Source organism: Camellia sinensis, unplaced genomic scaffold (assembly GCF_055761805.1).
Source record: "Camellia sinensis isolate YWXY unplaced genomic scaffold, ASM5576180v1 Unanchor3, whole genome shotgun sequence".
Taxonomy (NCBI): domain Eukaryota; kingdom Viridiplantae; phylum Streptophyta; class Magnoliopsida; order Ericales; family Theaceae; genus Camellia; species Camellia sinensis.
In genome coordinates this window covers 1,018,588-1,027,950 of record NW_028129178.1, presented here as the reverse complement: position 1 = coordinate 1,027,950, position 9,363 = coordinate 1,018,588, and the positions used below count along the sequence as shown (strand labels likewise).

At 37.1% G+C, this 9,363-nt stretch overlaps 1 pseudogene; it reads right to left on the bottom strand.

The window, feature by feature from the left end:
* Positions 1 to 7,934: 7,934 nt before the first annotated feature.
* Positions 7,935 to 8,767, bottom strand: LOC145816202 (putative mitochondrial protein AtMg00860 pseudogene; annotated as a pseudogene).
* Between the last annotated feature and the right edge of the window lie 596 nt (positions 8,768 to 9,363).

Sequence of the window (9,363 nt, the reverse complement as noted above, 5' to 3'; positions counted from 1 at the left end):
AGGTCCATCCCCTATCTTCCCCTAAACCGTGGAGTACATCCCCTATCTCCTCCCACACAACACAATGTATATAAACAATTATCATATACAAATTCCTCAATACAACAAAGCATCAATAACAAGTGTAATACATACACATAAACTATTCAATAATGTTTAACCAACACAAGTGTAACGCATACATCACAATTCAACACACCAATGTCATCCTCCACCGATGACCAAGGACAAAACCTCTAGATGCATGTATTCAGTACACCTAATAAAAGAGACTCAACTCTCAAGTAATCCTTAAACCCAACAACGACACTAGTACGATAGGTAAGGATAAAACCCCCAAATGTGTGTAATCAACACTCATGATACAATAGTTCAATTCTCAAATTTATTTTCTAAGACTCACATAGAGTTAACATTTCATTTACCATTTTCAAGATCAACTTTCATAATTTTTCAAGTCAACATGTTCCATCACTTATTCCAAAAACACTTTTCCATTTTCACAAAACCAATTACATTCTCTTCATTTTACAAAATCAATTCCATGGATAATAAGCCATAACCCAACTTGATTCAATACGTTCATTTCAAAATAACTCCAATACCATAATTAATCCTTTAACTGTTAACACCTTCTACACAACTCATATTAACAATAGAAATTTACCAACATTGTTCAACCATAAACCCTTTTTATTTTACCAAATCAAAATATAATTTAGGGCTTTCTCTTCTTTCAATAATAACATGCTAATTTTATTCTCTAATTAGTCCAAACCACAGTCAATGATAACAAAACCATTCTCAAACAACCAACCCTAGGTTCCCCTCATGATTTTAAAACAAATCCAACACGGATATGATTTTCATGCAATACAAAATTACCACATGTCTATCTATAGACGGAGTATTGAAAAAGAACAAAGAAATCCCTACCTCAAATGGAGAAGATGAAGGCCAAAAACCAAAGTGCTCCAAATCGCCAAACTTTCAGATTAAAATGAAGATCAAGGGATGCTCCACACTCAATACAAAGGAACTAGGGTAGAAGATCACTAGAACTAGATGTATTTATAGAGAGAAGATGTAGTCTAAAGAGAGAAACTCTCAAGTTATTCATTCAATGAACTTCATTAAATTGATTAATGTATCTCATATATTCATGATACATAATGCATCTTCTATATTAATGAATTCATTAGATAGATTAATGTATCTTACATATTCATAATAGAAACATAATGCATCTCTAAGATTCATTCATAATAAATCCATCACATTCAATGTATTAGCATTAGTCTTCTATACATTGTATAAATAGGTATCAATGATTAGTCACCATCTAATTGATGTACATGTATCTTACTAATGAGATGAATCTAGTATAATCATGCAAAATCTTTGAAAAGTTGACATATATTACAATTAAACAATGAAGGTAAAATCGGGATCGCTATAACCTCCCCCCCTTAAAGAATTTCGTCCTCGAAATTAAGAGTACAGTAGAAACACAACGCCAACTAATCACATAGCACTCAACACCCGAGCACTTAGAAAAGAAACTATTCTCACCACAAACCTTTGGTTAACTCTCACAAAAGAAAGGGCTTACCAAGGAAACACGTTTCAAAAGGCAACACTTAGGCACAAAAGCCTCAACAAAACCAAACCCTTCCCGAAACAAATCACCCAAAACACCCGACTAGCGCTCCAAGCTATGTCACTACTCAACATTCATAACTTCACATAAGACAATCAAAGCAAATCTTTTGTATAAATATAAGAAAAATCATTCTTTTGTTCATGAGACATTTCTCAAAGATAATCAAATTTTCAACGTTGACATTCAAAAATAAATTTTGCATTTTCCATGCGAAACTCAAAAGTTTTGTAAACATTTTTCATAAACCCATAATACATAAACATCTCCAGTTTATTTGCCAAAAACTACTCGTTTGGAAATTCTCATAACATTCAAATTAAATCAAATCCTCAACATTTTCCTTTTTAACAGCGCCCTTAGAAGGCCAAAACACTAGGAAGAATTTATGTTCCAATCTATTTCCAACATAACACCCACCACTCACACGGTGATGCCACAACCAATATAAAACATAACATTTCTATAATAGTAGTTAATAGAAATAACAACCTTGCTATCAACACATAAGGCATAAGAAATTCATGATTTTGGAATTTCATCCTACCTTCCTTTACTTAATCAATTTAAAATCATAAACATGGCCCATTGCCTAGCCGAGCTATTAAATGAGACTACAACTCATATATAAACATTTCCATATACAACACACAATCAATACACGTATTTTCTGTATTAATTCAACAGTCAAAATCAACGACTTAACTAATGTGATTAGTTTCAGTTTTTCCTAATCCACATGCAATGTCTACAACAATCACGACTATCCTCAAGGTGACCAATGCCAACATAAACCCGATGCCAACAAGTTGACTAATCAACTCAATAAACCGCCACACTTAGTAAACGACACATTGATGTGCCACTCAAAACCATTTACCCCAAACACGGAGTTCCCTACACAAACCCCCAAATTTTGGAATCTCACGGATTTCCTAAAATCGAACCACACCAACATTGCTTTTAAGGGAGTCTTCACCCCCAAGCCTACATAGCAAGCCTGCCCTTCTCCTCAAACTCAAGACTGACATGGTTAACCTCAATCACCCAATCCCTAATACAAATGACAATTTTAACCAATGCTACCCTCGTTATCCGAGGACACAAACTGATTTTCCTTTCAAAGATTGCCGTCAGCATCCACTCAAGAAATTCTCTTCCCACTCACAAACCATACCCTATAACCAATAACACCACTAACTCATTTCACCCACACATAGTCACCAACCGATAACAAGTCATAATACGAACACCACCCAAATACATAATTGATGGGATCACAACAAACTCATTAACTAGCAAAGCCCAAAACACTAATCAACACACCGGTACCATTTCCTCTAACCCGAGATACAAATCTCATGCTCCCTCGTGTAGACATCCTATAAAGTCCAAAAACAAAACCACACTTAGTGCACAACACAACAACCTTTCCCGAGACATACACTTACCACCCTAAACATACATTTCTATTGCATATAAACATTTAAACATTTAAACACATAATCGAATCAAGTCTATAAAGATAGTCACTCATCCCGGAACTCTCAAGGAATTCCTATCAGAAACCACGTTGATCAGGCGTGTTTCCAAGAGGACCTCAAAGCAAGTTCATCGGCTACGAGTACTATCCAGAAAACTTAATCCCATGCTCATATAAATGCAACAAACAAGTCCTAACATTCATGTTAACTATATGCAACGTCCTCACCACATGTAGCAAACCGCTGTAGTAAAAACTACTTCCCACGAGCCCAAAGTATTCAAACCCGGCTCGCTCTGATACCAAGTTGTCACGCCCCACTTTTTATTACTCGAAATATTACCAATTTCATTTACTTAATTCCATTTCAGAGATAACATGCGGAAATAAACTCGTATATTCAACTTGTAGAAGTGAATAACATTGCTCTCATTCGTATGCAAGTAAATACAACATGAGTACACTAAATAAATTGCCCTTGGGCTTACATCATTAAAATCAAGAAGAAGGGTATAACCCTTTTTACAAAAATGGCATTCCGTCAACACAAAAGAGGCCCCGTGGCCAACAAATAAAAAGATCCAAAACCTTGTAGAACATCCTGGCTATCACCTGAAAAAGATTCAACAACGTGGGATGAACATATAGTCCAGTAGGGATCTCAACATGATCTCCAACAATAACAACTTACAGATAGCTATGATCATGAATGTTCATTCTCATACTAGAATAGTAATGTGGCAGTTTATACAAAATATACATAAGTATGAACTTTTTTCGAAAACAGCCATTTCATTAGACGCTATAAGCGGTTCATCTTTATTTCCTTTTCATTACCCATTTCCACAAACTTTCATGACAATAACAGTTCTAGAAAACAATTTCACCAAGCCCATTACTCTTCCCCCATTTTCCGTACTTACAACAAAATGACCTTTTTTGAAAACATGTTCACAAATACCCCATTTTCCTTCACACTTTCCAAAATCTTAAAATGGCATTTTGGTTTGTTCCCAATACATTTATATCAATACATGCATGCCTTAAATAAAAGGAAAATAACAAATCAACAACATGTATATAATCCACAAATGAGGCAGCTCGGCCTTTCAAAACTGTAACCATCGCAACCCATAACATACTTAGATACACTGACGATAACAATTAAAACTCTGCTCTTCCGGCTATATGCACAGTAAGCTAAGGATACACCAAGCGATAAGCAAGATAATAACTCATTTTAAACATTTCATACCTCATAATAGATACACATTTTAGTACTGTATCAATCTCAGATAAAAACACTTCCATACTTCACAAATGATACACATTTTAGTGTTGTATCAATATCAAACAAAAACACTTCTAATATCAATAAGCACACATATAATGGTGCTAATGGAGTCCATCCCCTATCTCCTCCCAAACAAAATCCGGTTTAGAGGTCCATCCCCTATCTTCCCCTAAACCGTTGAGTAACCAAAACACTTCTATACTTCACAAATGATACACATTTTAGTGCTGTATCAATATCAAACAGTTTCCGGTTTAGAGGTCCATCCCCTATCTTCCCCTAAACCGTGGAGTACATCCCCTATCTCCTCCCACACAACACAATGTATATAAACAATTATCATATACAAATTCCTCAATACAACAAAGCATCAATAACAAGTGTAATACATACACATAAACTATTCAATAATGTTTAACCAACACAAGTGTAACGCATACATCACAATTCAACACACCAATGTCATCCTCCACCGATGACCAAGGACAAAACCTCTAGATGCATGTATTCAGTACACCTAATAAAAGAGACTCAACTCTCAAGTAATCCTTAAACCCAACAACGACACTAGTACGATAGGTAAGGATAAAACCCCCAAATGTGTGTAATCAACACTCATGATACAATAGTTCAATTCTCAAATTTATTTTCTAAGACTCACATAGAGTTAACATTTCATTTACCATTTTCAAGATCAACTTTCATAATTTTTCAAGTCAACATGTTCCATCACTTATTCCAAAAACACTTTTCCATTTTCACAAAACCAATTACATTCTCTTCATTTTACAAAATCAATTCCATGGATAATAAGCCATAACCCAACTTGATTCAATACGTTCATTTCAAAATAACTCCAATACCATAATTAATCCTTTAACTGTTAACACCTTCTACACAACTCATATTAACAATAGAAATTTACCAACATTGTTCAACCATAAACCCTTTTTATTTTACCAAATCAAAATATAATTTAGGGCTTTCTCTTCTTTCAATAATAACATGCTAATTTTATTCTCTAATTAGTCCAAACCACAGTCAATGATAACAAAACCATTCTCAAACAACCAACCCTAGGTTCCCCTCATGATTTTAAAACAAATCCAACACGGATATGATTTTCATGCAATACAAAATTACCACATGTCTATCTATAGACGGAGTATTGAAAAAGAACAAAGAAATCCCTACCTCAAATGGAGAAGATGAAGGCCAAAAACCAAAGTGCTCCAAATCGCCAAACTTTCAGATTAAAATGAAGATCAAGGGATGCTCCACACTCAATACAAAGGAACTAGGGTAGAAGATCACTAGAACTAGATGTATTTATAGAGAGAAGATGTAGTCTAAAGAGAGAAACTCTCAAGTTATTCATTCAATGAACTTCATTAAATTGATTAATGTATCTCATATATTCATGATACATAATGCATCTTCTATATTAATGAATTCATTAGATAGATTAATGTATCTTACATATTCATAATAGAAACATAATGCATCTCTAAGATTCATTCATAATAAATCCATCACATTCAATGTATTAGCATTAGTCTTCTATACATTGTATAAATAGGTATCAATGATTAGTCACCATCTAATTGATGTACATGTATCTTACTAATGAGATGAATCTAGTATAATCATGCAAAATCTTTGAAAAGTTGACATATATTACAATTAAACAATGAAGGTAAAATCGGGATCGCTATAAACTCCCAGGTAATATCGTTCTCATATTCGCTCCATTGCACTTTCACCAAGTTCACTTTCTTGCGCTGCAACTGCTTTACATCCCGGTCTAGAACAGTAACCGGTCGCACCACATACGTTAGATCATCACTACTCTCCAACACTTCTGGGGATACTACTTGGGAAGGGTCTTGTACACACTTCCGCAATAAAGATACATGGAACACATTGTGAATCATAGCTAAGGCAAGTGGTAGAGCTAATTTGTAAGCCATATTACCAATCCTCTCAATGATCTCATATGGTCCTACAAATCTAGGTGCTAACTTTCCCTTCTTTCCGAACCGCATAATACCCTTTATCGGCGAGACCTTCAAAAACACGAAATCTCCTACATTCAACTCAACCCCCTTACGTTTTCTATCAGCGTAACTCTTCTGACGACTCTGTGCAATCTTAATATGTTCCCAAATATCATTTACCTTCTCCGTAGTCTCCCTCACCAACTCTGGCCCTAACAACGGTGCATCTGCTACCTCCATCCAACAAGCAGGTGATCGACATGGCCTCCCATACAAAGCCTCAAAAGGTGCCATCCCGATACTGGAGTGATAGCTATTATTATAAGCAAACTCCACCAATGGCAAGTGTTCTTCCCAACTACCACCAAGATTGAGGACACAAGCTCTCAACATATCCTCCAAGATCTGATTTACCCGCTCAGTTTGCCCATCTGTCTGGGGATGATAAGCCGTGCTCAAGTCTAACCTAGCACCCAAAGCATGTTGAAAACTCTGCCAAAACTCTGCCACAAACAACGGATCACGATCCGAAACTATAGAAACGGGCGCGCCATGAAGTTGCACCACTTCTCGAATATATAGCCTAGCCAGTTTATCTGCAGTTCGGTAAACACTGATAGGAATAAAATGAGCAGACTTTGTGAGTCGATCCACTATCACCCAAATAGATTCATTGCCTCGCTTAGACCGCGGCAATCCATCCACGAAATCCATAGAGATGCACTCCCATTTCCAAGTAGGGATCTCAAGAGGCTATAACAGTCCAAACGGTCGTTGGTGTTCTGTCTTAACCTGTTGCCACACATAACATCGAGAAACATACTCTCCTACATCCTTCTTCATACCTTCCCACCAAAATGTTCTCTTCAGGTCATGATACATCTTAGTCCCACCAAGGTGAATGGTATATCGGGACCTATGGGCATCATCCATAATCTCTTTCCTCAATTCAACAATAGTAGGTACACACAACCTGCCCTTGAATCTCAATCCCCCATCTGAGTCCACAGACCAATCAGTAGGACAATCATCGATCAAATCCACTACAAGGTCATTGAGCTTGCTGATTAGAAACCCATCTAAATTTTGCATCTGACAAACTTTACCCAGTAACGTCGGCTGGACGGTCAAACTACTAATGTATGCCTTCTCCGCACACTCTATTGGTTGAACATCATGCGTCGAAATTAACTCCAAGGACTCCCATTCTTGAATCATCAAAGAAGCTATAATCCCATGTTGTCGACTAAGTGCATCTGCAACCACATTTCCTTTCCCTAAGTGGTAAAGGATCTCGAAATCATAACTACTGACGAATTCAACCCACCTCTGTTGCCTCATGTTCAACTCTTTTTGAGAAAAGAGATATTTGAGGCTCTTGTGATCTGTGTATAACTCAAAGTGCTCCCCAAACAAGTAGTGTCGCCACACTTTCAACGCAAAAACAACCGCTGCCAACTCTAAGTCATGAGTAGGGTATCGTCTCTCATGAGGTTTTAGCTATCGAGAAGCATAAGATACAACCTTCTGATGCTGCATCAATACACATCCCAACCCAGTTCCACTCGCATCAGTAAACACTACTAACTTTTTCCCTTGTACCGGTATAGTTAACACTGGTGCTGTAGTCAACCGCTGCTTTAACTCCTGGAAAGCTTTCTCACAATCATCTGTCCATACAAACTTCACATTCTTGCGAGTTAACTTGGTCATGGGTGCTGCAATAGTGGAAAACTTCTCTATAAATCTCCTGTAATAACTAGCTAGTCCTAAAAAACTTCTCACCTCTGTAGGGTTCGTGGGCTGCTTCCATTCTTTGACCGCAATAACTTTCTCAGGATCTACTGCTACTCCCTGATTGGACACAACATGCCCCAAAAATCGAACTTCTTTCTCCCAAAAATGACACTTACTGAACTTCGCGTATAATTGTTGCTCCCTTAAAGTCTGCAATATAACTTTCAAGTGTTCTCTATGTTCTTCCTCATTCTTGGAATACACCAGGATATCATCTATGAAGATAATCACAAACTTATCTAGATATGGTTGAAAAATTCTATTCATCAAGTCCATGAAGTAGGCAGGAGCATTGGTCAAACCAAAAGGCATTACAGGAAATTCGTACAACCCATATCGAGTCCGAAAAGCAGTAAGCAGTATACTTTCCTCTGACACACCCACCTGATGGTAACCCGTTCTGAGATCAAATTGAGAGAAAATGGCTGTCCTCTTCAATTGATCAAACAAGTCATCAATTCTAGGTAGCGGATACTTGTTCTTGATAGTCACCTTGTTTAGCCCTCTGTAATCTATACACATATGGAGAGTGCCATCTTTCTTGGAGACAAAGATCGCAGGTGCTCCCCACGAGGAGTTACTTGAACGAATGAACCCTTTCTAAAGCATCTCTTCCAACTGCTTCTTCATCTCCACAAGCACTTTAGGCGTCGTTCTGTATGCCACCTTAGAAATTGGTGCAGTTCCTGGCATTAAGTCACTGCGAAATTCTACTACCTGTCGAGGTGGAGGTCTAGGTATCTCTTGAAATACATCCTCAAACTCACGTACCACATCGACCTCACTAATATCCAGCTTAGGGATTTCTACCGAGCATAGAAAACTCGTCATCACTGACTCTTCTCCACTGCTAGAAGTGTGGGTAAGCTGTGACATACTGGGAACATGTATATTTACAGTCCTTCTAGCACAATCTAGAGTCACAAAGTATTTTCGCAGCCAATCCATACCCAAAATAATTGTAAACCCTTCAAACCCTAACACAATTAGGTCCGCATACAAGACTTTGCACGCAAAGTCAATCTCAAAATCTTTACACATCTCATAAAGAGTAACTGCCCCTCCTAAAGGGGTCTCAACACGAATAGGTCTAGACAATGAGGTAGTTACAATATGTTCTCTTTCTACAAAC